General features: G+C 38.3%; 1 pseudogene; it reads right to left on the bottom strand.

Annotated features, from left to right (window-relative positions):
* Positions 1–1,514: 1,514 nt before the first annotated feature.
* Positions 1,515–6,464, bottom strand: LOC138742145 (uncharacterized; annotated as a pseudogene).
* Between the last annotated feature and the right edge of the window lie 465 nt (positions 6,465–6,929).

The following is a 6,929-nucleotide window of genomic DNA, read 5'->3' as shown; positions in this document are numbered from 1 at the left end:
TTAAAGCACCAGTGACTGGTGAAGATATTAAATGTTAAATTCTGTGCACAGTAGGAAAATTGCCTGATACCAGTAAACTTGGAAAAATGAAAAGTGAATGATTGGACAGTGAAACAAAGAACTTTCCTGAACACATACACATACACATTACATAGACATGTGCTTAGAATTAGAAGGGGGGGTTAAGTTAATAGTAATAGGTAAAATATTGATCTTATTATGTAGGAAGAATATTAAAAATATTTTTGTTTAAGTAACCATTGTCTTGGTGAATTTCTGTTGCTGCTAGTTTTTGGGGTCTCTGGGCTCGTAACAGGACCTACACAGTAAATGGTCGGGCACTGAGGAATATGGAGGAACATAGGGATCTGGGAATACAGATACATAATTCTCTGGAAGTGGCATCACAGGTAGACAGGGCTGTAAAGAAAGCTTTTGGCATATCGGCCTTCAGAAATCAAAGTATCGAGTACAAGACTTGGGATGTTATGGTGAGGTTGCATTTGACATTGGTGAGGCCAAACTTGGAATATTTTGTGCAGTTCTGGTCACCTAACTACAGGAAGGATATCAATAAGATTGAGAGAGTGCAGGGAAGATTTACTCGGATGTTGCTGGGTCTTTAGGAGTTGAGTTACATTGAAAGATTAAACAGGTTAAGACTTTATTCCTTGGAGTGTAGAAGAATGAGAAGAGATTTGATAGAGGTTTACAAAATTATGAGGGGTATAGACAGAGTAAATGCAAGTAGGCTCTTTCCACTTAGATTAGGAGAGAAGTATGAAGGTCAGTAAACACACATATATCTACATTATATATATATATGTGTGTGTGTGTGTGTGTGTGTGTGTGTGTGTGTGTGTGTATCATATTGTTCCTGTTTATATGCTGCGTTGCGGAGTCTGAAGTCATACCGACTGCCCCAATGTGAACTCTTTCATTGCAAGGTTTTGAACTAGATATGATTAATTTCTGCTCATTGAATTTTCATAATGATGACACTAACTTCCACAGGAATTGACAGGCAGGTGGTTTGATCTTAAATTACCAGTAGTGGGTATTAGAATGCCATCTGTGCAGCTAATCAGCCTTATTTCAGCCACATGTATATTATATTCTGTGCAGAGCAGAGACTAATCACTGTCTATCAAACTCAGGGATTGTCAGACTTTTTAAACCATCAACCTCTTCATGGAATCCTTGATCTCTCATCGACCCCAAGCATGTAAAACAAACAAACAAATAAATAAATAAATATTTCCAATGATTAATTTCTCTATTTAAAGGTAATAATTTCTTCACCTTTTTCCATCATTATTTATTCTCGATAAGATTCATTTCATCTTTGCATTTGGTTATCCCTTCTCAGTTTCTATTTCTGGACATATTTATGTGAATAATAATAATATTTAATAGTATTAATAGTAAGAAGAAAAATGTCATAATTACATTAGGTGATATCAAACACACTAAAAATAAATTAACTTGATTTTTTGTTGAATTGCTTGGCATTGCTAATGGGAAGGATGTGTTTGATGAATAGTAGCAAGGGCATAGATATTTGGTTGGAGATTGGTGAGTTTTTGCTGTAAGTTACCACACTTTACCAGGTTAATTCTGTTCCTCTTGTGACAGACAAACATGAACACTTCACAACAAAGATCTCATTTAAAATGCCAGTGCTCTGATCACGCCAGACAGTCCAGGAAACCAATGCCTTTGTAAAGACAATGGAAAACTGCTTTGCTGAAGGACTACACAAGTAGATATTAATTAGACATGTGTAGTAATGGATTATTGTTTTGAAAGCAACAGATGAACAGGCTCAGAAGATTGGGTCCAGTGCCACAATCTGTCTGAATGCAGTTTGCTGTTCTAAGAAGGTCATGTGATTTTGCACGCAGAGAGGAGAGAGAGAGAGAGAGAGAGAGAGAGAGAGAGAGAGAGAGAGAGAGAGAGAGAGAGAGAGAGTGTTGGTTTGGTTTACTGCAGTGGCTTTGAAAGCTTGTCTGAAACCCTATTTTGAAGACCGGTTGTGAGTTCTGAGTTCAGCCTGTTCAAAGCCTTTGTGGTCCATCCAAGAGGAGATGACTGGCTGTATAATGTTTCACCTGAGATAAGAGAAACAGAAAAGGAATTCTGTGAGGACCTGAAAGAAAGAGGTTATCATCTGGAAAACCCTGATGGGGAAAGTTTCTTTGGCAAGACACTGAAATGGCTGATCGGAAGGAATCAGTTTGTGTGTGTCCAACAAGCGAAATTCTCTCTCTGAAAACCAACAAGAACCCTCCTGAGCAGTAACCATTTACCTTTCATACACCAAAGTCTAGTGAAGATTCATAAATATTAAATTCTGTGCACGGTATAAGAATTGCCTGATACTGGTGAACTTGGAGGAGTGAGAAGTGAGATTGGACTGTGAATTAATGAACTTTTCTGAATTTATATCCACCAATATGTGCACTTAGAATTAGAAGGGGGTTGTTAATAGTAATAAGTTAAAATTTGATCTTGTTTTTATGTTTAATGAAAATTAAAATTAACTTTTGTTTAAGTGACCATTTGTCTTGGTGAATTTCTATTGTTGCTGGGTTTTGAAGTTCTCTGGGCCTTTAACACTCTGCTTTATTAGAATTGCATTTGCATGGCTAAAACCAACTTCAACCATGTATTAACTTGGGAATGCAAGTAAAAATGGCTCACCTGCTGCACTAAGCTTGGGGTATTTAGTATTAGTATTTACATTGCTCCAGTAGTCACTGAGCTTTTACTTTAACAATGATCTAGCTTCGAGACCCACACACACATCAACGAGGTCATCTTGTAAGTGAAATATAATGTTTCCATTTCCTATTTCCAATCAAATGGTGTAACAATCCAGTCAGGTATGTGCATTTTCTCCAGGTCCTCAAAATGTACTTTCAATTCTTCCTTTAATTTTTCTAAGTGATTCATGTATATCTTTAGGTCACAGATTGAAATGTTTTCATCTTCTCCTTTTTCCAGTTTCCGTAAGTTTGAAAAATACCTATAATCTCTACATGTCAATGAAGATTTAAATAGGCCTATTTTAGCTTGGAAACCTATTAGAATTGTTCGGGCTTGAAACATTGAAATATCTTTACCTTGCAGACATTTCTGCATTGCATTAAATTTTGAATAGAGGTCTCCCAAATTGAACAAATGATTTTACACTTTTTCAACTCGTCACATAATGATTGGTTCTCATCCGTAAGAAACTCTACAGTGAAGTCATACGAGTCAACAAGTCTTTGCAAGCAATCAGCTCTTGACAACTACCTTACCTCCGTGTGCAAAAGCAGTTGGTTAAAAGTTTCTTTTTTTTCCACAACATTGCAAACAGTGAAAAATTCAGAGGAATGCACTTTAATTTTTTTGACTGACCTGATACACACTTTTAAGGCAGCATGTAGTTCACCACTTAGATTTTTGGCTACAAGATCATGTCTGTGTAAAACACAGTAAACAGTACATTTATCGGGAACCTTTTCCTTGAATAAGGTGCAAATCCTCTGTAACGGCCAACCATTGCTGGTCAGTAGCCACTGCAGTAATATTCCCAAGAGGAACATTGAGTTTCTTCAAATAATCCTCTAAGCATTGCAAAATTGTCTCACATTTTGCATCACCTTTAAGGTAGTTGGCAAACAAAAACTCATCAACAATGCGCTTTAGGATTTGACTATAATTACCTCACATAGGCCATGAGAATACTTGAACAACCGAAAGTTAACTCATCGAGTTGGATGGAAAACTTGCTCAGACCCCAAAGTTTTCTCCACATCACTGGCCATCTCATCAATGTGTCGGCTTACTGTCCTTGCACTTAAAGGTATACATTTTAGAATAAGTTGAGAGACTTTTTCATAACAGTTCAATCACATCTTTAATAACTGATATTATGATCTCCTCATCAATGTATGTGATTTTCCTTTCTTTGCTACATTAAGGGAGATAGTGTATGATGCCTTCAGGCCTCCTTCATAATCAGCAATGCCAAGTGCTTTAAAAAATGTCTTTAAATTTGGTCAATTTATGATCTTTTCTTTTAGCAGCTTAAAAAAAATCTTTGTTTTTCTTATCAAAGTGAACCCTTTCAAGGTGGTCTTCCATCTTTGCAGGCTTCATTACTCTTTTTAAAATGGGATTAAAACTGAAAATTCCCAGATGCAAAGGGATCTGGGAGTCATTGTGCAGGATACCCTGAAGGTAAACTTGCAGGTTGAGTCGATGGTGAAGAAGGCATCATTTCAAGAGGAATAGAATATAAGAGGTGGGATGTGATGTTGAGGGCACTGCTGAGACCAACAAATACAGTCCAAGAGCCATCAAACACTTCTCATGAAACACTTTCATTCCCAAAATCATCCTAGTGAACCTTTTTTGAACCCTCTCCAAAGTCAGCACATCCTTTCTTAAATGAGGAGCCCAAAACTGCTCACAATCCTCCAAATGAGGTCTCAGCAGTGCCCTCAACGTCACATCCCACCTCTTATATTCTATTCCTCTTGAAATGATGCCTTCTTCACCATCGACTCAACCTGCAAGTTTACCTTCAGGGTATCCTGCACAATGACTCCCAGATCCCTTTGCATCTGGGAATTTTCAGTTTTAATCCCATTTTAAAAAGAGTAATGAAGCCTGCAAAGATGGAAGACCACCTTGAAAGGGTTCATTTTGATAAGAAAAACAAAGATTTTTTTTAAGCTGATCTCATTGAAACAATTTGAATGTTGAAATGCATGGAGAGTGTAGATGTGGAAAGGTTGTTTACCGTAGAAAGAAAATCTAGGACAAGAGGGAAAATGGATCAGTTCATGATTAAGTGACGGGGAAGACTCGATGGGCTAAATTTCTGCTCCAATGTCTTATGATCTTATGGGCTTTTGCAGTTTATGTATATTTATGTCCCAGAAGTGAATATAAAATATATGGTAAGTAAGTTTGCAGATTTGACAAGTCATGGCAGTGTTGTTGATATGAGGACAATTGTTAGCAACTTTAGGAGCAATGTTGAACTGCTGCTCAGATGAAAAGAGGAATTTGATGGGGGAGGTTAATTTTTTTATGATACAGCATGGTAGAATGCTTTTCCAGGCCTTGAAACCTGTGAAACCCAATTACACACAATTAACCTGCCAGCCCTGAACTTTTGGAGGATGGGAGGAAACCAGAGCACCAAGTGAAAACTCAAGTAGGTCATGTACAAACTCCTTACAGATAGTGCCACATTCACAACTAGGACGTTGGTGCTGTATTAGTGTTGTGCTAACCACTAGGCTAACCATTTCAATAGAGGGAAAAGAGGAGCTGGTGAGAGTGGATTGGGACCAAATAGATGTGAGTAAAACAATCCAATATTGATGGGAATCTATTAGAAGAGATCAATGAAGAGTTCAGGGCCAACATCCTCAGTAAAGATAAAAGAAAATAAAGATTCAGGAACTTTGAACAGCCAAGGATATTGAAAGATTTATCCAGGAAAAGGAGAAACCCAATACAGTATTTGATGGGCAAGAGAGTCTCTCGGGAAAAGATGAGACGTATCAGAGGTTATCTCTGTATGAAGTGAGGCAAAGTGGACAAGGTCCAAAATGAATACTTCTTCTGCATTCACTGAGGACAAGGAGATGGAAAATAAAGGGTTCAGGTTAGGACCCACTACCATTGGGAAGGAGATACAAGAGCATCTATATCAGCACCCACTAGGTTGGGAAATAGCTTATTCCCACAGACTGTGAGACTGACAAACAGTATCATTTAACTGAGTAAATAATTCTAAAATATTTATAGGTATTCATTTTAAATTCTACCTTTCCATAATTATGTATTGTGCATTGTGTGTGCACCATGGTCCAGAGAAACACTGTATCATCTGGTTATATATGAACAGTCAAATAATAATGAACTTGAACTTGTCAGGAGGAGGGACTGTAGGTCAAGAGACACAGAAGAGCTGATAAATCCTCAGGGCTACACGAGATCTATCTCAGGCTTCTTTGGGAAGCAAAGAAGAAAATTGGTGAGGCCCTGAGAGATGTTTTTGAATTTTTGTCAGCTGCAGCTAAGTATCAAAAGACTGGAGGATTATTCCTCTGTTTAAAAGAAACAGCAGGAAAAAGCCGGGAAAAAATTCCTCTTACCTCATGGTAGAAAATGTATTGGTGAAAATACAGAAGGAAAAGGTTTATGTACATTTGGAAAAGCTGAAGATGATCAGAAATAATCTGTATGGAAAATCTGTCTCATGACTATGACGAAGCATTTTAGAAGATAACTAAGGAGATTGATGAAGGTAGGACAGTAGACATTATCTATATGGATGTTAGTCAGACTCAGACATTGACAAAGACTGGTCCAGACGGTTAACGCATCTAGCCCTCACTCACCTGGAAAACAAAGACTATTATGTTCGAATGCTGTTCAGCATTCAACACAATCATACCTCAATTCCTGATAATGAAGTTGAGCGTCATGGGTCCAAACACCTCCCTCTGCAAGTAGATCCTTGACTTCCTGTCGGGGAAACCTAAGGCAGTCTGGATCGGTAACAGCATCTCCAAGACCATCACAGTGAGCCCCGCAGGGCTGTGTGCTGAGTCCACTGCTATTCATTCTGCTCACCCACGACTGTGCACCTAAAGACAGTTCGAACTACATCATCAAGTTCGCTGACGACATGATCGCGGTGGGCCTGATCAGTAAGAATGAGGTGTCAGTGTACAGAGATGAGGTGCAGTTGCTAACGGACTGGTGCACAGCCAACAAGCTGTATCTGAACAACAAAAAAACCAAAAAGAGATAGCTATTGACTTGGCCCGGGGGGAACCACGCTCCGCTGATCATTGACAGCTCTACCATTGAAGTTGTCAAGAGTATTAAGTTCCTTGAAGTCCACTTAGCAGACA

Source organism: Narcine bancroftii, chromosome 8 (genome assembly GCF_036971445.1).
Source record: "Narcine bancroftii isolate sNarBan1 chromosome 8, sNarBan1.hap1, whole genome shotgun sequence".
NCBI classification, from domain to species: Eukaryota; Metazoa; Chordata; class Chondrichthyes; order Torpediniformes; family Narcinidae; genus Narcine; species Narcine bancroftii.
The sequence above is the reverse complement of the archived record's forward strand: the minus strand, read 5'-3'. Positions and strand labels throughout refer to the sequence as shown.